Source organism: Meles meles, chromosome 1 (assembly GCF_922984935.1).
Source record: "Meles meles chromosome 1, mMelMel3.1 paternal haplotype, whole genome shotgun sequence".
In the NCBI taxonomy this organism is placed as follows: Eukaryota; Metazoa; Chordata; class Mammalia; order Carnivora; family Mustelidae; genus Meles; species Meles meles.
Window position 1 is genome coordinate 35,922,127 of NC_060066.1, and position 23,268 is coordinate 35,945,394.

At 39.4% G+C, this 23,268-nt stretch overlaps 1 protein-coding gene across 3 annotated transcripts in view; it reads left to right on the top strand.

Moving 5' to 3' along the window:
* Positions 1 to 23,268, top strand: part of NCALD (neurocalcin delta) — a 371,716-nt gene that overhangs the window by 192,073 nt on the left and 156,375 nt on the right. Inside the window, exon 3 of one of the 3 annotated variants that reach the window (XM_046016599.1) lies at positions 3,771 to 3,819. The exons of the other annotated variants lie outside the window; for them this stretch is intronic. The gene's annotated coding sequence lies outside the window, so the exon portion shown is untranslated. The remainder of the gene's footprint in view (positions 1 to 3,770; positions 3,820 to 23,268) is intronic. 3 annotated transcript variants of the gene reach the window in all.

The window sequence follows — 23,268 nt, forward strand, 5'->3', positions numbered from 1 at the left end:
AAAAACAATTGTATAACCTCCATTTATCCTGTCTCTCGTCCCTGGAATGAATTTGGTTTCTTTTTGTTATTATTATTATTTTTTTAATCATAACATGCTTTCTGAATTTAAGACCAGCTTTAAGAAAAAAATGGGAACACTATCCATTCCTCCCAACTTGAGTCACAGAATCATGGCATCAGAATGAATCATAGCCTCTGAAAGCAGCTCCCGACAGCACCTAGCATAAGTGAAGTTGTGCTATGAGGAGCAAGGGCAGAAGTAATGATCCTTTCATGGAAACTAGAATCCTATTAAGTCTATTCCCTCCATACTTGATTTCCCTATGTACTGAAGTGGAGAGAACTCGATTAATTCTCATTTAAGCACTCAGTCTAAAAGTAGAAAACAAGAGAACAGAATGTTTTAAAATATTTTTATTAAGCATTTTGTAAAACAGAGCAATATCGATTGCCTGTTGTTTTGAGGTGGCCTCCAGCCTCGCAGAATTCATGGCTTCTCACTCTAGACCATGAATGAACTGCCGTGGACACAACTCTCTGGTCGCGATGGTAGCTGTTTTTATAAATGATCAACTGTGCTGTGAATATATTTAGCGTGTGCTAAATGCCCCTGAGAGGATGAGTATCATCTGTTTCTAGTTTAATTGTGTTTTGGAGCATGGAACATTTTTTTTCCAGATGAATAAATATTAAGCCTTTTCCACTTCCTGAGGAAAATGAGGGTTGGATTCTGATATTCAAATTACTAGACTTATTAAATCATATTAAAATGAAAGTGTAAAGAGCTATTTGATTTTATTTAGAAGTTCATGTCACAATATACTGTTCAGTGGAAATGCTATGTTTTGGCATCTAAAAAACTAGGTATCGACACTGAGACCAGAAACCATTTTATTCGTCATTCACATGAGTGGATGTTAGGGCTGACGGATAGGCTATTTAGAAATACTGGTGTTGGTAACTGAACAGTATCCTCATACAACACTTAAAACATTTCAAAGCAGTTTTTATCCGAATATTCTCAGATATTCATATCATAAGCCTTGAAATTTGTATATGCAACCCAAAATACATAAAGTAACTATTTCATGCACTGACACAATTAAAAGAGGATTCACTTAAGGTTCTGAAAAACCAAATTTGGCTACATCTGTATTTATTTGCTCACCAACCATAAATTTCCTGATGGAGCTCTTATGGGAAAAGTAAGGGCTGACTTGAAATGGATGTCAGAAAGGGATTTTAGAGTTAATACATGTGCTTTTCTGTATAAAGAGGCCTAGTAATGGTAGGCGACTGCTAGTAATGGCCAAGCCTGGACTAGACCCCAGAATTCCTGTCCTTTGCGCCTTATCTCCTTGTTTCCCTGAAGTGATCATTTAAATTAGCAAGATATTATGTAATCTACAAAATTTCCCTTATGTATGTCTCAAGGAAAGCTGCTATTATGTAAAAATAGATTCTATACCTTGTTCATTATTTACAGGTGCATTCCTATCTACCTTCACACCCGACCTCCAGCATTGTTTTAGCAATCTCTGAGAAAAAAATAGGTAAGACAGGCTGTGTTTCAATGTACTCCTGTGTGCAGATCAATGAAAGTTGTCTGGAGGCCTGGAGAACAGTCAGAGCTTTTGATACCTTTCATGGGATGTTCTCTTCTCCTGATCTCAGCCCAGCTGACTGAGAGGCCTCCAACAAGCTTGGTCTTGAATGACTTGTCCACTCTGATATTAATGACAGCTGTTGGCGTCCTATGCCAGGTCAGCTCTAGTAACTGCTCATTTATCTACCTTGCCATTGTAACCAAATGTCCTTTGTTGTTGTTTCAGTAAAATCGGAAAGTCTGAAATGGAGTTAACTGTATTTCAAAATGTAAAACACTGTGAATTCACCTTGATTAGATTCCACATCCTAACAAAGAAAACTATAAGATACCATTTTTCAAATTGTAATCTGTTTGTATGTCAACAAAGTAACTGTGAGATAAAGGAAAATGTATAAAAGCCATTTCACAGATTTTTTTTTTTTTCCAGTTAAAAAAACCATGCTTGGAGGGGCGCCTGGGTGGCTCCTTGGTTAAAACCTCTGCCTTCGGCTCGGGTCATGATCTTAGGGTCCTGGGATCAAGCCCCACATCTGGGGGGGCGGGGTCTCTGCTCAGTGGGGAGCCTGCTTCCCCTCCCCTGCACCCCCGCCTGCCTCTCTGCCTACATGTGATCTCTGTCTGTCAAATAAATAAATAAATAAAATCTTTAAAAAAAAAAGCTTGGAAAGATTACATTTTATTAAACCAAAGTCTCTTCTAAATGTCTGTATTATTAAAGTGTATAGGTTATTATAAGTAAGAAAAACATTAAGAATCTATCTTAGATCAGAATTCTTATATTACTGGCACTAAAAATAACATTATAACTATTATTTGTGGAACATTCAGAGGTTTAATAACCTGCCTGAGGTCCTTATCACTGAAATATTTTGCCTCTAGTCTATGTTTGAAGGGACACATCTATTAACTCTTTGGTAAAACTCCTAGTTCTGGTTTAAGTATATTCAATACTTTGTTAAATTCTTGGAGGAATATGAGTCCTTGGTATGTTGACAGATACATTTTGCAATGATTGGTATATCATCAAATACACTGAAATCGGTAGAATATTACTTTTTTTTCTAACATGTCAGTTGGAACACCTTTTCCTTGAATTATTACAATATTTTAAATTAAAAAAGGAGGCTATTTTGAAATCCAAACAGTTGCCCAATTCCTGATAAAAGTGATACTTTGGGGGCGCCTGGGTGGCTCAGTGGGTTAAAGCCTCTGCCTTCAGCTTGGGTCATGGTCCTGGGGTCCTGGGATCAAGCCCCACATGGGCTCTCTGCTCGGCGGGGATCCTGCTTCCCCCCTCTCTCTGCCTCTCTGCCTACTTGTCATCTCTGTCAGATAAATAAATAAAATCTTAAAAAAAAAAGTGATACTTTGATATTTAAGAATTAAATGATGTGAGTTTCCCAAGAAGTCTTCGACCTTGTTGAGTTTTGAAACTACATCAGATGGACTAATTACATTGTCTAGACTGGTACCCCCAGAGATACCCAAATGCACTTTTTTCTCAGAGAGAGGTTGTAAATGTCAGAAACAAAATCTGAGAGACCACCCCTCTCCCATGGCCATTGGCAAAGGGATTCAGCGCATCACACCCCCTCCTTGAAGTCTTCCCAATCAAACCCACTCAGCTGAACTGAGTTATTTAGCTCTCACAGACTAAACCCTTTGATTATTCCTTTCCCCTGACCTATGAATCTAATCACTACATTATTCCCATTTATTCACCTATTATATTTTGATTTCTTGTTGTAGCATTAAGGCACTGGGTTTGCTAATTCTTTTTGGAATACCCCTAACCCTTGGTACATCTCGAAGGTGGCTCTTTTGATACTTGCTCTCACCTGAAAAATGAAGGTCCATATTCTTGACTATCCCTTCCCTTGAATCCATGTCCTCTTCCAAGGAATTTATAAATATCAGCAAGAGGTCAGTGCAAGATTCCCTACTGTGTCAACCTCCACCTTCTTTTTCTAGGTGAGTCCTTTCTGCCAAACCCATCTCCATCCCTCCTGTCCTCCCGTTCTCAAAACTTGTTATTGGCAACTAAAGCCAGGTCATGGGAAGTTCACAGAGCTCTGCCACTAAATGTATGGGGAAAACTCATGTTGTAGTCCTTGCAGACACTTGCGTTCAGCATGGTTATTTTGCCTGTTTCCTTTCAGATTATCTCAGCTTGGTCTCTGGGAACCACCCACTAGTGACTGTCATAAAGTAAGTGTACATTTAAAATTTTCTTTCAGTCAGCTGTAAATGGAAATCTCAGTTTTGTTCAATGATTTTCACAAAAGACAGTTTCAAATATTTTATCAGTGAACAGTGGCATCATGACTGGGTGTTTCATATATAGGAAAAGATAATAAACTTTTTCTTTAACATTTGCAGAAAGGATACCAGAAAGGTACAAAATAAAGCAGGCACTGACTCTCACCCCGGGATATTACCTGTAGCCTAAGAAAGTGCATCTGCGGCCCCTGAACGGAGTGGTTTCATTTCACCCTCTTCATCCTTTGCTGCTGCCAGAGCCCTCTCAGGGGACGAAACATTACGCCTCTTCCTTCATTCTAAATTGGGCTGTAGCCCAAGAAAGTATCTCAAATGGCATTAAACCAATTAACATCTAGCACAGAATTTAGCACCTAATGGGCACATAATAGGTATTGGTTGGAGAATGAATGTAGGTGGACTCATTAATCCATTAATCTGCTGCTCTGTGAGGTCCTTGCCACTGTGAGGCAATGTGGTGTGCTGGTTAGTCCCCCAAATCTGGAACAAGGTGCTTGAGTTCAGTTCCTGGTTCTGGCACTTACTAGCTCTATGACTTCGGCCTCATGTTTAAACCCCTCAGTATCCCAGTTTTTTCATTTATAAAATGGGGCTAATCATACCACCTATCTTGTTGTTCAGAGGTTTTTACAAGGATTAAATGCGTTAATATTTACAAAAGGCTTCAAAGAATGCCTGATGCATAGTAATTTTTGTAAAAATGTTGAGTAAATTAAAATACATGATGCATATAGGAACATTCCAAGGTCCCCTGTCTAGAGACTGAAAAATTGGTTTGGCCTAGAAGCAATGACACCTCAGTAGCAATAAACACACCTACCGCCCAAATCTTGCTTTTAATACTATTTTCCAATAAAAGGAACCCAAGCTTCTTGGGAAAATAGCTGATTTAGGACTGAGGCAAGAAGTACACAGAATGAGGCTGGAGAATCTTGTAGTGCCAGAAAGTAAGTAATGCTAAAAGAAAAATGAAAAACAAAACAAAGCAAAAAAACACCTCCCAACAGTGTGACACAGTGTGTCACAAGGACATAGGAGTTAACAAAAGTACTCTCAACCACCAAAGCCGCAACACTTCGAGCAACAAAATCAAGTAGTGGTATAGCCCAAAGCATAAAATCAATATATATTCAGATATTAATAATGGGATCAATATATGAAGAGAATAGGGGCACCTGGGTGGCTCAGTCGGTTAAGCAGCTGCTTTTGGCTCAGGTCATAATCCCAGCATCCTGGGATCGAGTCCCACATCAGGCTACTTGCTCCGTGGAAAGCCTGCTTCTCCCTCTGCCTCTGCCTGCCATTCTGCCTGCCTGTACTCTCTCTGCCTCTCTGACAAATAAATAAATAAAATCTTAAGAAAAAAAATATATATGAAGAGAATAGATAGATCTCCCACGTGGAAGAATTCCAAATACTCCATGTAGATACTCCGCTTTCCAGGAGGTAAAGGATGACTCCCCATGGGGGTTGCACACCCCGATTTTCCTCCAAGGAGGACAGTAGGAAAAGGGTGGGAGAGGGGACTGGGGAAGAGCGACACACCACGGAGGAACTTGACAAACACTATCTCAAGCCAGGTCATCCAGATTAACATTCCCAGTGATAGGTCATCCTGATAGTCTGTGTCCTTCACAAGGTGTGATAAGACTGATGCTTTACCTCTGGTCCTCTTCCCCAAAACACCTCACCACACTCTTGTTATGAGAAAAACACAAGACAAATTTCAGTACATCCTACAAAATACCTGACTACTATTCCTCAAAACTATCAGGGTCATTAAAAATACTGGCAGTCACAACCAAGAGAAGCCTAAGGAGACAAGACCACTAACTGTAAATGTGGCATTGTGGATGAGATCCTGGAACAGACCAAGGACATTAGGTAAAAACCAAGGAAATCCGAATAAACTATAGAGTTTAGTTAATAGTATATCAGTGTTAGTTCATTAATTGTGAAAAATGTCCTATAGTAATGTAAGATGTTAATGATAAAATCTGAGTAAGGGATATACAAGAACTCTCCATATACTGATAATTCTGCAAATCTGAAACTGTTTGAAATAAAACATTTATTTAAAAAAATAAGGAAGCATGCACATAAAAAAAAAAACTGGTTTAGAAGTGTACTCTCCATTTTCGAAGTACCAAAATAATAGCATGTTGAAAAATGCTGAATTTAACTAATTTATATTTTGAGAATCCTACACAGAGAATTATATTCCACATTAACGTTTTGAATTGGATAAATGTAGACACATCTATAAAGCATTCTCCTGTCTTTCTGCTAGCTCCAAGTGGAGGAAGAAGATAACAATTGGCAACACAAACCTTTTTTTTTTTTTTTTTTCAAGAATAACAGTTGTTGGAGCTCCAAGTGGATTATGATTTGTGCATCAGTTATATATTGAAGCATAACAAATTACCACAAATTTAGTGCCTTAAAACAACACATAATTATTATCCCATAGTTTCTTTGGATCAGGAATCTGGATGGGTCCTCTGCTCCACGTCTCATAAGGATATAATCAAGAGGTTGACTATGCTATGGTCATTTTGGGAGCTTTTTTCTTCCAAGTTCACGTGCTTGTTGGTGGAATTCAGTTAAGGTTGGAGGACTGAGGTCCCCCGTCTTCTTGCTGACTGTCACCTGGGTGCTCTCCTCTCCTAGGTGTTGCTCACTGTTCCTGGCCATGTGGCTGCCCGCCTCTCACAGGCCCTGTCATAACAGGGTAGCTGACTTCAGAGCCCGCAGTAGAATCTCTTACTCTAGTCTATACGGTGGAGACTTGCATAATGTAATCTTATCAAGGGAGTGACTTTCCCATAGGCTTTGCCATAGTCCATTGGCTAGAAGCAAGTCACAGGCTCTGCTTTCTCCTTAGAGGAGAGGATCACACGAGGGCCTGGCTCGTTGGGGATCGCCTTAGAGCATATCCACTACCACAGGAGAGTTTTGAAACAGATCCAGGCAGCTGGGCATAGATGAGCCAACTAAAGAAGAAGAGAACAAACTGGAAAGGCTGGCTTCTTATTTTCAAGCAAACTACATCTTAAAGGAAATAAATAAATTTCATCCCCACCCCAACCCCTTCCCCCGCCACATAATTATGTTTAAAAATATTCTGCAAAATTTAAAAATATTCCTCAAAGTTATCAAATGAGAGTTCCAGTTATTCAAGCTGAAGGAGCCAGAAAAATATATTTGGAGATCATTCATAAATACATCACATTTTCCTAACTGGTGTTTTCTTTTTGATTAGCAGTGAAGAAATTTGGACAAAATTTCAGCAATATTTTTGCCTTTTAAGAACTCTCGTGAAAGTTTAAATAATATGATCTCATTTTCAACATTTCATGACTTAATTTTTCTCTTTTTTGAGGCTGTAGTTTTTTAATACTTATGTTTTTAAATTCAGTCTACTAATAATTATTAATAGGTTGATATTGTTTAGGTAGTAATTTTTACACACTTTACGTGATGCTTAAAATTTGTGTATTTTAAATATGTTAAATATTCATTTTCCCTGACTTCTTTTTTCTGGATTCTGAAACCTTTTCTCATAAAATGATAGATGCAGAAATGATAGATACAGATATTGTCATTTTGCTTCAGTGCCATAATCACCCCCCAGATTTTCAGGATCTCAAAAAAAAAAAAATATTTTTTTTTTTTTTTCTGATTGCCCCTTGTAACACCAAACGTTCCAGAAATCCTAGCCTTTTGGCATTGGAGCAACAGTTTCCAAGTTGCTGCTTCCATCTGGAAATACAGCACATGTATTGTTTGTTAGATACCACTTCTAACTGCGGGTTTGTATCCTGTGATGGCTGGATCTGTGCGTCTCCACAGAGATCGATACAAACCTATTAGCTGACTGAGCCAGAGACCTTTGCTGCTTGTGTCTCCAATATGCAGCTGCCTTGAAAACAGTCAACTGGTGGAAAGGAGGCTTATTAGCAACCAAGCTGAAATGAAAAGGAAGTATGTATGTTGCAATAATTCAATTAAGAAATTCGAAGGAGGAAGGATTTCTTGTGGTTCCTCCTCTTGCACCCTTTACCTCTTTTTCACGTCTTTTTACCTATATTGTTTTCTTTTCACTGCTTGGCTCACAAGCAAGCCTTAGGCTGTAGCTCTTGGTTTCTCTGGGGCCAGGTATACAAAAGGTTGTTATTCAGCAGGGTGAGAACATAATCACCTATAGCTATCGGTAAAAATCACTCATTTAGTGTAGAAAGGTCAAAGCTTACTTGCTTTCTTCCTTCCTTTTCTTCCTTCGGGGTTGTTTTTTTTTTTTCGTGAGAATTAAATAAAGGGATCTTTTAAAAAAATACCAAATAAGTTAGAGTAAATAGAAGTAACCTTTCCTGCTTGTGAAGGAAGTATTCGGTGAAAGCCCAGAAGAAGAGCATTTGGCGTTTGCTGGAAGGTCACAGGATAAAGCCGTTCTTTATCAGAGCTGAATTCAGTGGAAGGTCTTGGATTTGCCAAGGTTGTTGGCCCACGGTGGTCATCGGCTCTCTTGCCCTCAGTTTCAGAAAGACTGAGACTTGCCTTTGCCATCTGTTTGAGTATATAAATCTGATACTTTCACCTATTATTGAAATTCTGGATTGATTTATTACAATTGGAGCAACCATTAGATCTTTTCATTTAAAAAGCTGGACTTAACTTGCAGTAATATATTTTCTAAATAGTATCTCTGTACATTAGAATTGTCTTCAGATTTTGTTTCTAGATCATCCTAACATCATTGTGCCTCATGGTCATCAAATCTGGGGTGGACTTCCCGGTTTGGAGCGCTGAGGTAGCAGTTGGTTGTGGCCGACTTGGTCTTTTGGCATAAGCTAGGCTCTCGCTGAGTCATTCAATCTCTTTATTTGATACTGCTCTAGGGGTCCCATGTACCCCAATGAAGCTGAAACTGCCTTCTTCCACACTGAGCTCTTCTTTTCCCCAGTTTCCTGTTACACATATGTATCTGTGCTTGGTCATTCCTGTCTTGTCTTATACACCCATTGTTTGCTATTGACAATTACTTTCCACAGAGAGACTATAAGTTCTTTGAGGGCAAGGATTCCGCCGCTTTGTCTTTTATGCCTTCACAAGGTTCGAGTTCCTAAGTGTTTGATGCCCACCTGCCGCCATGCCCCATGCCTGCAACTCTTACACCTGATCAAATGGTGTTTCCTCAAACCAAAGGAATTATATACCTTCCCTTTGCCTCCCTCTGTGCTGAGGGTCACAGAGGTGGGGCCAGTCCAACAAAATGCCCACTCCTGTCTTCAGAACCTCCTGTTGTCTCCTCAGAACCACTGTACCCACTTGGAGCTGCCAGGCTCCTTTCTGGGCATCGCTCCTGTGACTCATGCTCTGAGGCCCTGACCCTCACTGAGATCTCAGCTGAGTATGACTCCTCTTAGGGCATGTTCTAATAAACCAACCCTGGAGACCAGAAAGACTCAGGCCAAAAGTAATGCACCTCCAGTGGTGAAAGTCCAGGCACTGTGCTGGGCAACCGTGGAGATATTTTTAACCCATCCTTGTCCAGCTTCCCCTAAATCACATCACACAAGCAGATGCCTACTCTGCCTGCTCATAGTCCCACCCTGCCTAGGGACTGTTAAAAAAATGGAAATGCCAACCTCTGTCCTTATGGTGTGAGTAACCTAGCAGGGGAGTTGGACTACGCATGCCTACCAAGGCAGACTAGTGTACTGTTTAAGAACCTGTCTAATCACACACTCCTGCCTTCTAATCTAAGTTTTCCCACTGATCAGTTTTTTTTAAATTTTTAAAGATATTTTTAATTTATTTATTCAACAGAGATAGAGTTCACAAGTAGGCAGAGAGGCAGAAAGGAGGAAGCAGGCTCCCCGCTGAGCAGAGAGCCTGATGCGGGGCTAGATCCCAAGACCCTAGGATCATGACCTGAGCAGAAGTCAGAGGCTTTAACCCACCGAGCCACCCAGGCGCCCTTCTACTGATCAGTTTTATGTCCTTGTGCAAGTCCCCAAAGTTTTCTGAGATTCAGTTCTGTCCTCTGTAACACCAGGATAGCAAAGCCCATCTTGAGAGATGCCTGGCTGGCTCAGTCAGTAGAGCGTGTGACCCTTGATCTCAGGGCTGTAAGTTCGAGCCCCATGTTGGGTATAGAGATTACTTAAAAATAAGTCTTAAAACAAACAAACAAAAACGAAGCCCACCCTGAGGTTTTTATGAAAGTTCAACAAGCTACTATATGGGCCATTCTTTTTTTTTTTTTTTTTAGATTTTATTTATTTATTTGACGGAAAGAGAGAGATCACAAGCAGGCAGAGAGGCAGGCAGAGAGAGAGGAGGAAGCAGGCTCCCTGTGGAGCAGAGAGCCCGATGCGGGGCTCGATCCCAGGACCCTGAGATCATGACCTGAGCCGAAGGCAGCGGCTTAATCCACTGAGCCACCCAGGTGTATATGGGCCATTCTTGGCATATAATAAATATGCATGACATGGGTGCCATCGATAATAATAACTAGAAGTAGGGAAGATTGTAAGTCCAACAAGGCAGTTTGGAGGTCTGAGGTTGAGAACAGGTTTGTAGAGCAAGGCATTGATGGAGGTGGAGGAAGATGAAAGAGAACTTTCTAGAAAGGACTTCCTTTCCTCACAGGAAAACATGAGCCTATTCAATATCTATCTGTGCTTGCTTAGCCATAACTACTCAATCCTCTGATCACTTGGCCTACAGAGGCATATTTGGCTTGGAAGCAGACTGCTGGGGAGTGGAAAAAATGTCAGAGGAAGGTTAAGGGAGCTTCACCCCTTCTTTGAATTATTTATTTCTGAGTCTCTCTCCTCCATTGGACTGTGTGGTCCTTAAAGCCAGGACCCAACTCATTCTGTTACCCCTAGGTCGCTGTTGAGAGTATGTGTTCAGTGCTTAATTACTGGTAGAATGGTTGAAAGGACAGAAGATGCTGGCATTTGGCTGCATTATGTCTTCCTACAACACAAGTGATTATATAAAAGATTTACTATGATTTAATATAAATATGTGAACATATTTTCCTTGCATGCAAGAACATGACTCAGTCAAATGAAAGATGGAAATATTGTGGTGTGTGGTTCTCCAAAGCAACTTCGTTTGTGGGGTCGGAGAAGAAGAAAGATGTGACTTGGGAAAGTTGCACCAGTCTTGAAAATGCTGGTTGTGCTACATGGAAGGAAAAACCCAAACCAAAAAACAAGCCCCAAGCTTGTGAAACTGGAGGAGGAGTCTGTGCCATCCAGCCTGGTACCAAAAGGGACGAGTTGGCAGATGGGGACGGATCCTTGCAAATTCCTCCAGCCGCCTGGCTTGTGATTTAACACTTCTCTGAGCTTTTGTTGTTCCATGATATTTGAGAATGAATTTATTCCCATCTTATTATCCTTGTCAATTGCAATGATTTTTTTTAGTAAGTTGAATGTTTTCTTTCCACTCTTGTTTATACCTTGCCAACCTGCTGTTTACAAAATTGGTCTGTCACTCTCTGCCTGGGGTGTTTTCTGTTCCTCAGTAGTTAACATTGTCAGAGGATGGTTTGAGCTGTTCTGTTTTGAAGAGTGGGGAAGCCATGTTGCCCTCTGGAATCCCAGCATGGTATAGCCTCTCCCCAATGAAAGAAGCACGTAGCTCTTATGAACTTGTGACTGACTGTGAAACTTTGCACTTTCAAGTATTGTAAACACTTGAGAGTGCCTGTTGTGCATCTTGTTATAGAGATATAATATCAGATGTGACTTCTCACATGGGCTGATGCCTCCTTGGAACTTGCCTGGAGTAATATGAAATGTGATTTCTTTCCAAAATGGAGTGCCTGCCATTTTCTCCCCAGCTTTGGGTTGGAAATGATGTCCTAATGTCTCGTGCCCCTCTCCTCTGTTCCTGTATCCTGTCCTCCCTTTGGTCTGATTATTCTCCCCCATTGAATGGTCTCCACGGTGTCTTGTGTGATGCTCCTCTCGATCACAAAATCATGGTGGCATGTGGAGCAACTGAAAGTTGGAAATTATTCTTTTGCTTTCTTGCAGCATGGAATCTGGAAAGGGTGGGGCATTTGAACAGAAGTTGCTTTGTGGGGTGCCTGGATGGCTCAGTGGGTTAAGCCTCTGCCTTCGGCTCAGGTCATGGTCTCAGGGTTCTGGGATCGAGCCCCACATCGGGCTCTCTGCTCTGCAGGGAGCCTGCTTCCCCCTCTCTCTCTGCCTGTCTGTCTGTCTACTTGTGATCTCTGTCTGTCAAACAAATAAATAATATCTTAAAAGAAAAGAGAAGTTGCTTTGATTATAATTACAATGGCTCCTAGGCCCAAGAGGAATAACATTTGGCAGAGGAGAAGCCATCGAAGGTTGATGTTGCCCTTCTGAGCCTCTTCATGGTGCCATCCTTCCAGAGGCTCCTAATGTCCCCTATACTCCTTTAAACCCCCGAGCCCATAGGTAACCTTCTCTGTTTCTGATGCCCTGGTTTTTCTCAGACCCAGACCTTCCTCATCAGGATAGATAGTACTCCATACTTTAACTTTCTTCCCACATGTGCTAATTTCTTCCTATTTCCCAGATACTGTTCCTTACGTTACTCATGAGATCTGAACATGGATAACATTGGGTCAAAGATACCGATGTTGGGTGTGTTCCTCTGGAGTGCAAGATACAATGAAAACTCACCAGACCTCAGAGGATCTGGGGTTTTAATTCTAATTTTGCCACTTATTAGCTGATGACCTTGTGTTTTATGTCAGTTAATGTTTCTGAATATGTTCTCACTCATATAATGTATTTGGTGGCTAGCACATCTAAAATATGAGATTTTCAGGGCACCTGGGTGGCTCATTCGGTTCAGTGTCTTGACTCTTGATTTTGGCTCAGATCATGATCTCGGGGTCATGAGATCAAGTCCCACATCTGCTTGAGAGTCTCTGTCTCCCTCTTTCCTTCTGGCCCCCCTCCCTCTGGCTCATGTTCTCTCTAAATAAATAAATAAATAAATAAGTATCCTTAAAATACGAGATTTTTCACCTACGGTTATAATAAAGCTCATATGAGATGAAGCATGTGGAAGCTCTTTATTTTTTTTTATAATTTTTTTTAAAGATTTTATTCATTTATTTGACAGAAAGTGAGCTCACAAGTAGGCAGAAAGGCAGGCAGAGAGAGAGGAGGAAGCAGGCTCCCTGCTGAGCAGAGATCCTGATGCGGGGCTCCATCCCAGATTCCTGGGATCATGACCTGAGTCGAAGGCAGACGTTTTAACTCACTGAGCCACCCAGGTACCCCGTGAAAGCTCTTTATAAATGAGAGTGGTTCTGTGCAAATATAAGGTAGGAAGGCATGAAAGTGCCTTAACCAATGTCCAGAATGTCAGCTTCTTGACAGATAATATGAGGTAGCAGAAAGCTTCAGCCTGGCTTTAGCATTTTCTATAATCTCATTTTATCTGAGCCTCTGTTTCATCATTAATACAAAAGAATATAATCAAACCTCATGAGATTATCATCAAGATTAAATGAAATGATGCAAATAAAGTTCATTAGCACAGTACCATTTGGCACTTGGTATGTGTTAGTTCCCTGTCATTTTAATATGTCTCTTAAGAAGTGACTCTGGAGGGGCACATGGGTGGCTCAGTTGTTAAGCATCTGCCTTCATCTCGGGTCATGATCCCGGGGTCCTGGGATTGAGCCCCACATCGGGCTCCCTGCTCAGCAAGAAGCCTGCTTCTTCCTCTCCCACTCCCCCTGCTTGTGTTCCCTCTTTCTCTGTCAAATAAATAAATAAATCTTTAAAAAAAAAAAAGTGACTCTAGAGTCTGGTACCAGATTTTCCACATCCTTCAAATCCACCTGTATATGTGGCAGATCCAGTAACTAAAATGGTATCAAAGCAGCCAAGAGGAATGACCTAGTTGAAAGGTAACATTAAAGAGATGTACATCATTCTCTGAAATGGGCATGGACTTTGATAGTGCAAAAGGCTATATAGGTTTGATTCTAAGGGGTGGGGAGGGAGGTAATACAGCAGTCACTCCGGCACAAAATTAAAGAGGGCATTGTAAAACTCCATAATCTAGATAAACAATGTTGAATATATTATGTTATAAATCAAAACTAATGCAAAAAAAATCCTGATGAACAAAATATCAACATTTTAAATAAAGATAGGATCAGAAACAGTGCTATGCAGAGCCACGTTAGAGCCTGAGACTAAAGAAAAAAATCAGTAATAGTGATCATGTCTTTACTTAAAATATTGATGCTTTGTTCATTGTGGATGTTTTTGGTTTTTAAAATATTGCATTAAAGTATTATGATTACTGAGTTTTTTGGTGCCTCTTTAAGATTTGTGCCCAAAGAGAGTATGCTATTCACCCCACTTGTGTCATCCTGTCCCCACCCTGGGGTGATGTCCTCTGGACTGAGAAGAAAGCCCCAGAGCTGGCTTCAGGTTCCCACTTTGTATTTCCCCCACCCACTTTGGGGTCTTGAGTTTGGTTTCAGCATAATTGTGTGTGGGGGAAAAAGGCTATATCAAGTTATCCCAGGCTTCTTTCCAATTAAGAGATCACCACAGTGAAATACAGTTTGGAACGAAAACATGAAGTAAATGGTTCATCAGAAGTGTGATTGAGGTGTGAGGGGGGATCATCAAACAATGACCCACAGGCCAACTGCCTGTTTTTGTAGGTAAAGTTTTATTGGCACACAGACCTGCTCATTTGTTTTTGTGTCATCAGTGGCTACTTTGGGGCCACAATGACAGAGCTGAGTAGTTGCAACAGAGACCATATGGTTTGAAAACCTGAAAATATTTAGGATCTAGCCTGATGTGGACCTCTGATTTAGATTTTTAAAGCAATCAGATGTTGTTGGATCAGTATGTGGGGTTGGCAACAGTTTAGAATATAGTCATTTGGAAATTTATGTAACAGAGAATTTAAGAACATTTACAGAGAATATTATAATCTTTCATTTGTAAGAACTGGGGGAAATGGGGAAGGAATCAGAGATCAAAAAGTAAATCAAGAGAGACAGCAAAGAGTGGGTGTGATCTGTGTCTGTCTGTGCCCCTGTGGGTCCTCTGTGAGAGTCTAGTTGTGACTTCACATCACAAGGCATGAGATGTTTATGAGAGTTTGATATTTCCCATCACTGGTAGAAGGAAAAAATGGGGTTGCTGAAAAATGCATTCAATAGTATTATCACATAAATGATTTGTGGATTTAATTACTTCATTTTTGTTAATATGGATAACTGACTTCACATAGTCAACAAGCATGTAGTGAGCATCTCTATATGCAGGAATTTTAAGAGTCACCCTCAAAGTAGTCTACTTATAAATAGGAGTGTGAGCAGGGATAGGAAAGCCCCAGACATCGTATTCTGATGTGCCTTAAGATTGGGGTGTGTACAGGAGACAACAGGGAGATAAAGAAGAGAAAGATCAATTTATGGAAGACTCTGAATGCTGGCTAGGGAGTTTGAACTTTAACCAGGAGCCAGTAGAAATTTCCTTGATCAAGGAAATGGCATATCCATACCTGTGCTTTAGTTAGGATGTTAACTGAGTGTGGAGGGATGGAAGGTGGATGAAAATAGAAGTAAGGGGACTAATAAGAAGGTAATTTCAGTAGCCTAGTATGCCTTATAATCCCCAGAGATGACATGGGCCTCTAGTTATTTGTATCCATAGGAATGGGAAGAAAGACAGATCTGAGAGTGCTAGTGAGAGTAGTAAAATTAACCAATATTCAGGTACTTGATTAGGGAGGGGTTCTGGATTTGGAGTTGAGGTGACTGAGAGGGTGGAGAAGGTATTAGTAGAAATAGAGAAGCCAGGCAGAGAAGTAGGTTTTAGGGTCAAAATACTAAGTTTGGTTTTACATAAAATGAATTGTATATATTATAAAATATCCAGGAGAAAACAGAGGAGTGCATAAGAGAGAGAGAGAGAGGAAACTGCCCGAGATGGAAGTTTAGAAATTATCTGATGAAAGATAATCTTTGGAGCCTGGGCATCAAAAACATCTTAAGGGAGGAAGTTAGAGAGAGGAGATGAGTGTTGAAGAAACGACTATGGTAGAGTTGCCAGATAAAATATAGGATGCTCAGTTAAGATTGAATTTCAGTTCAACAAAGAATCATGTTTTAGTATAAGAATATTCCATGCAAAAAAAAGAAAAAAAAGAATATTCCATGCAATATTTAGCATACCAATACTAAAAAAACATATGTATATTGTTGGTTTAAAATTCAAATTTGACAGAATGTTCTGTATTTTATTTGCTAAATCTGGCAACCTTTGACTGTGGGGATGGCCCATAATTATGGGATGGTCAGAAGAGGAGGAGATAGTAGAAGAGCTCAAGAGTAGACAGATAGATCCCAGGAAAACTAGGATATTGTACTATCATGAAATCAAAGGGTAGAGTGGGTTTCCAAAGAGCTGAACAAAAAGGTCAAGGCCATTGCATTTGGCAACATGAAACTCATTAGGGACCTTTGAGAAAGCAGATGGAGGTCTGGTTACAAGGGTTAAGGAGTAAAGTAAGGGAGATGGAAATAATCCATGTAGATGACTCTTATAGAAATTGTGATGGGGAACAGAAGGGAGATATGAGATGGTAAAGAAAAACAAAATAGAAGACAGGTTTTCAGGATTAGAAAGGCCAGGGCTGTTTCCAGTCTCGAGGAGCCCAGGGTAGTGGCATCCTGAAGATGTAAGAGGGGTGATGGGGTTAAGGAATGGAGTAAGCTGTGGATGATGCTGGAGGGGAGAATCAGGATGTAAATGGAGGGATTAACCTTTGTATGGAGGATGCTCCCTCCTTATCCAAGTCATGAAAGAAGGAGGGGGGAGATAAAGATGTGGAAATTTTGAGAGTAGAGAAGAGGAAGGAAGGCTTTTATTTCTTTCTGCTGTCTGATTGTGTGATTGAGAGTACATGTTGTGGAGGAAGGATTAGGGGAACATGAGGGAAGACTCAGGCTCAAGATACCCCTGTTTGCTAATTGCATGGGACAGATATGATACAGAGCCCAGAAGTGCCTATAATTCATCCAAGTGGGAACCATTTATTTCCCTCATGTTATATAAAAATCATTTTGGGGGAACATGTGGAATTCCTACTCTGTGAGATCCTGTATCCACCATGTGTCATGTCACATCCAGCATACCAGGGACTCAGAGACATACAAGTGACACAGTACTGATCCCAACCACCCTCTACTCTAGGGAGCTGAGGTCAAAAGATGGCCAGACTATTCTATAGCTGGGAGAACATGAAGTTGAGGAGCAAAGCAGCCTATAACCTCTTAGCTGCTTTTCCTTTCTGCTGTCAAGAACAGGCATGCCTTTTGTGGCACAAGGAGGGAGCCATTTGCAGAACTGTGGAAGCCTGAGAAAGCTGAGAAAGTTATTTCAGGGAGGGGGTGGGGTGGTGCTGCCTGCCCGGGGAAACTCTTAGTGCCTCCACCTCCAGAGAACATTAACATTTCCAGCCCCTTTTCCACAGCCCTCTTTTTCTCCCTCCTCCTCATCCCCAGCACAAAGGCACAAACGAAATTCCTAAAAGTAGACTACTTCTGCCTAGTTATTTTTAGTATTTGCTGTTAGTATTTATCAAGCTTTTCAGTGTTAATTTGTCCTCCCACCCATGTCTCTTTCTGCCTCCACGTGCTGGGCTTGGGATGGAAGGAGCATGTACAGGAAGCAGCTGGTGATTTCATAGAAACATCCCCTAGAGGGAGGAGGCTATGGACCTTGAAAATCAATCTCCCCCATCCCCACCTTGAAGAGAAGAAATAAAGATCTGTATTCCACAAGCACTGGTAAAGTGAACCCATTAAAATGTGTAGGTGGTGTTTAGCCAGGCAAGAGCCCCAGTCAAGGAGCTGGGTCAGGGGATCAACACATGCACAAAATGTCATAAGACACACAAAAAGTGTTGGGAGACCAGGTAAACAAGAAGGATACTAGAGGAAGATGATGCCAGAGAAGAGAAAAATGTAACAATCCATGCAAAAAGTAAAGGATCTGAGGGAAGGGTTAAAATAAGAAGGGGTAGTTAGGATTGCAAAGGCCAGAGGAAGAAAGCTGTATATCACCATAGCACTGTCGTATGTTACAGCTTAATACTAAAGCATTGCTTGTTCCTGCCTCAACTTCCTGCCCTGTCTCTGGCAGTCACTTATGCCCAGAACAGCCACCTTGCTCTGGAGAGGAACCCTCAGAACATGTTCTCAAGAGGGATGTTGAATGGAAGCAAGACCTTATCAATCTGCAGGGACATTGAGCTCCTTGTCTGTCCATCAATGTATTCATTTTTTAGGAAGCAGAAAAGAGTTGTTTTCTTTTGCAACTTCAAAAAAAATGTTTTGACTTGATTTTAGTGTTCTTTAAAATTTTACTGTCTTTTTAAGCTTCCTAGAAATTGAAAAATGTAATAAATGAAGTGAAAAATATTTAGTGGGTGGGCTCAACAATGGAATGGAAGAAACAGAGGAAAGAATCAGTGAACTTATAGATAAAATAATAGAAATTACCCCATCTGAACAACAGAGAAAATAGACTGAAAATGGAGGAAGGGGGAAAGAAAAAAAAAAAAAAAAAAAAAAGACAGGGCCTCCAGGACCCAAGGGAATATAAAAATTGTATAGCATATGTATCATCAACATGCTGGAAGGAGAGAAAAAGGAGGACAAGGCTAAAAAAAGTATTTGAATAAACAATTGCTGAAAGTTTTCAAGTTTGGCAAAAGAAAGAGACCTATAGTGTCAAAAAGTGGATTATAACCCCAAACAGGATTACCCTCAAAAATCCACACTAAGACATATTTCAGTCAAACTTCTGAAAAATAAAGTCAAAGAAAAGATTTTAAAGCAGCAAGAGAGAAATGAGACCTTATCTATAAGGCAAAAACAATTAGAATGACAGCGAATTTCTCATCAAAAAGCATGGAGGCCAGAAGTAAGTGGCAGAAAAATTTCACATGTTGAAAGAAAAGAACTGTCAGCCCAAACAGTGAAAACACCCTTCAGAAATGAAGGGGAAATCAAGACATTTTCAGCTGAAGGACTACCTAGAAATGTGTCACCAACAAGCTCATTTTTAAAAAATGGCTAAAGAATTTCTCTAAACAAAAAGGAAGTGATGGAAGAGGGAACATCAGTATGGAAGAAAGAATAAAACAAAGAGTAAAAATAGGGATAAATACAATAAACTTTACTTCTCTTAAGTTTTCTAAGTTAGATGATTGAAGCAAAAACTATAACACTGTCTGATGTGACTGTCAATGTACATAAAGGAAATATTTAAGAAAGTTACTTTATAAATGAGGAAGAGTAAAAGGATATAAAGGGAGGTAAGGCTTCTAAGTGAACTGATATAATACTGAAAACAGTGGACTCTGGCAAGTTATGCATATTTAAGGGAATATCAAGAGCAACCATTAAAAAGCTATACCAAAAGACATACTAAAAAAACTAAAGATAAATAAAAATTGAATTCTAAAAAACATTCAAATATCCACAAAAAGTCTGGAAAATGAAAATAAGGAAAGAGAAAATAAAGAACATAGGAAACAAAAAATAAAATGGTAGAATATAAGCCAAGCCTGTCAGTAATTACATTAAGTGTAAATGGCCTAAGTGTACAAATTATAATACAGAGATTGAAGTGATAGATTTAAAAAAGATCCAATGTGGGCGCCTTGGTGGCTCAGTGGGTTAAAGCCTCTGCCTTCGGCTCAGGTCATGATCTCAGGGTCCTGGGATCGAGCCCCATATTGGGCTGTCTGCTAAGCAGGGAGCCTGCTTTCTCTCTCTCTCTGCCTGCCTCTCTGCCTACTTGTGATCTCTGTCAAACAAATAAATAAAAACCTTAAAAAAAAAAAAAAAGATCCAAGGAAGGGCACTTGGTTGACTTAATTGGTAGAGCGTATGACTCTTGTGAGTTCAAGCCCCACATTGGGTGTAGAACTTACTTTAAAATGACCCAACAATATGCTATCTACAAGAAACTACTGTCAAATACAATATAGGAGAGTGAAAGTAAAATGATAGAAAAAGATATATCATGCAAACATTAATCAGAAGAAAGCAGGAGCAGCTATATTAAGATCAGATAAGGATTGCTGAACAAACAAAATGATCAAGGACAGAGAGATGCTACATAATGATAATAAAAGGATCAATCCACCAAAAAGACATAGCAAACATAATACTTTCCATGCAAATCCTAAATATGTACCAAACATTAGAGCAAATTATGTGAAACAAAAACTGATAAATCTGAAGGAATCGACAAGTCCATAATTAGAGTTGGAAATCTCAACACACTTCTTTTAACAATTCATAGAACAACTGACAGAAAACCAGCAAGTATAGAGAACAGCAACACTATCAGTCAGCCAGATCTAATTTACATTTATAGAATCTACCCAGAAACAGCAGAAAAGACATTCTTTTCAAGCACCAGAAAATATACTCCAGGATAGGCCATAAGCCATAAAATAAGCCTCAACTTAAAAGAATCAAAATCATACAGAATGTATTCTCTGACTACAATGGAGTCAAACTAGAAATCAAAATGGAAAAAGGACAGGAAAATCTCAATAGTTGGAACTGAAACAAACTTCTAAAACCATCTGTGGGTCAAAGAGGAATTAAAAGGGAATTTTTAAAAGTACATTGGAGTAAATGAAAACGAAAATACAGCGTATCAAAATTTGTGAGGTTCAGCTAAAGCCGTTCTGAAAGGAAGTTTCATAATATTAAATATGTTGGATAAGAGGAAACATCCCAAGTTAATAATAAAAATTCTCATCCCCAGAAACTAGTTTAAAAAAAAAAACAAACCTGCAAAAAAGAGCAAATGGATCTAAATCAAGCATAAGGAAGTAATGATAAAGAGCAGAACTCAATAAAATTGAAAAAAAAAAAAACAAAACAGTAGAGAGAATAGATTAAACCCAAAACTGATTCTTTGAAAAGGTCAACAAAATTGAGAACCCTCCTCCACACTGAGAGAAGACACAAATTACCAGTATCTGGAATTAAAAAAGACTTACCATCACTATAGACCTGCAGACATCAAAAATAATAATAAAGGAATATGTCAAACAACTCTACACATATAAATTTCATGACTTATTTGAAGCGGATCAGTTTCCCAAAAAGCACAACTACCACAACTCACACAATTAAAGATAGATAATTTGAATAGCCTTATAACTAAGAAAATTTAATTAGTAATTAGAAACTTCCAAAACAGAAAATTCCAGATCCAGTTGGTTTCACTGGAAAATTCTACCAAATACTTAAAGAAGAGTAACATCAACCCTATAAATCTCTTCCAGAAAATAGAAGAACACTTGCCAATTCATTTTATGAGGTTACTCTGATACCAACACTAGAAAAAGACAGTACAACATAAGAAAACTAGAGACTAATGGCTCTCATGAAGATATATGCAAAACTCCTTAATAAAATATTAGCATATACCATTCAGCAATATATACAAATAATTATATATCCTGACTATGTGGAATTTATTCTGGGGATGCAAGGCTCATTCAACATTTGAAAGCCAGGGTGCCTGGGTGGCTTAGTCGATTGTCTGCCTTTAGCCCTGGTCATGATCCCAGGGTCCTGGGATTAAGACAAGGCCCACGTCGGGCTCACTGCTCTGAGGAGAGCCTACTTCTCCCTCTCCCTCTCCCTCTGCCTGCCACTCCCCCTGCTTGTGCTCTCTCTCTCTCTGTCTCTGTCAAATAAATAAATAATATTTTTAAAATATTTGAAAATCAACAGTATACTCCACTGTGTAAACTGTCTAAAGAAAAAAATCACAATTACGCTAATTGAAGCAGAAAAATTATTCGACAAAATTCAGTAATTTATGATTTTTAAAAAAGCCTCAGAAAAATAGGAATAGAGGGGAACTTCTTAATATTGATTTAAGAATGTCTATCAAACACTTGCAGCTAACATCATACTTAATAGTGAAAGACTGAATCCTTTCCCCATAATATCAGGAGCAAGACAAGAATATCCTTTCTCATTATTCCTATTCAACATGCCACTGGAAGTTCTACACAGTACAATAAAATAAGAAGAGAAAATAAAGACATATAGATCCGAAAGCAAGAAATAAAATTGCTTCTATTTGCAGATGGCATGAAAAACATCCAGTGGAATCTATAAAAAAACTAGAGCTAAAAAGTGAGTTCAGCTAAGTTGCAGGATATAAAATAAACATAGAAAATCAATTGTAGGGGCGCCTGGGTGGCTCAGTGGGTTAAAGCCTCTGCCTTCGGCTCAGGTCATGATCCCAGGGCCCTGGGTTTGAGCCCCACTTTGGGCTCTCTGCTCAACAGGGAGCCTGCTTCTTCTTTCTCTCTGCCTGCTTCTCTGCCTACTTGTGATGTCTGTCAAATAAATAAATAAATCTTAAAAAAAAAAAAGAAAATCAGTTGTATTTCTGTATATTAGCAATGTGTGCATGGGTATTGAAATTAAATATACAGTATCATTTATAATAGCTCAAAAACATGTAAAATACTTAAGTGTAAATCTAACATAACATGTATAGGATTTGTATGCTGAAAACTACAAAATGCTGATGAAAGAAATCAAATAACATCTAAATAAATGGAGAACCATACTATATTCATAGATTGGAAGATTCAACATAGTAGAGATGTGAATTTTATTCAAATTGATATTTAGGTTTAATGAAATTCTTTTAAAAACTTAGAAAAATTTTTTGTAGCTACAGATAAGATTACTGTGAAAATTTATATGAAAAGGAGACAAAGAGATGGCCAGCAGACATATGAAAAGATGCTGAACATCACTCATCAGGGAACTGCAGATCAAAACTACAGTGAGCTATCACCTCACACCTGTCAACATTACTAAAATCGAAAACACAGGAAACGAGTGTGAGCAAGGATGTGAAGGAAAAGGAACTCCTTATGCTCTGTTGGTGGGAGTGAAAAGTGGTGCGGCCACTGCGGAAAATAGCATGGAGATTCCTCAAAAAGTTAAAAATAGAACTACCCCATAATCCAGTATCGCATTACTGTATATGTAGCCAAAAAACACGAAAACATTAATTTGAGAGCATGTACCAAGAAACAGGAAAAGGCAAGCTACAGTCTGAGAAAAAATGCTTACAAAACATGTACCCGATAAAGGACTTACACCTACATTATATCTAGAACTCCAAACTTAACAGATAAAAAAGTTCTACTAGAGAATGGTCAAAAGGTACAGGCATTTCACTGAAGAGGATGTACAGATGGCAGATACACACATGAAAAGGTATTTAGCATTACTAACTACTAGGGAAA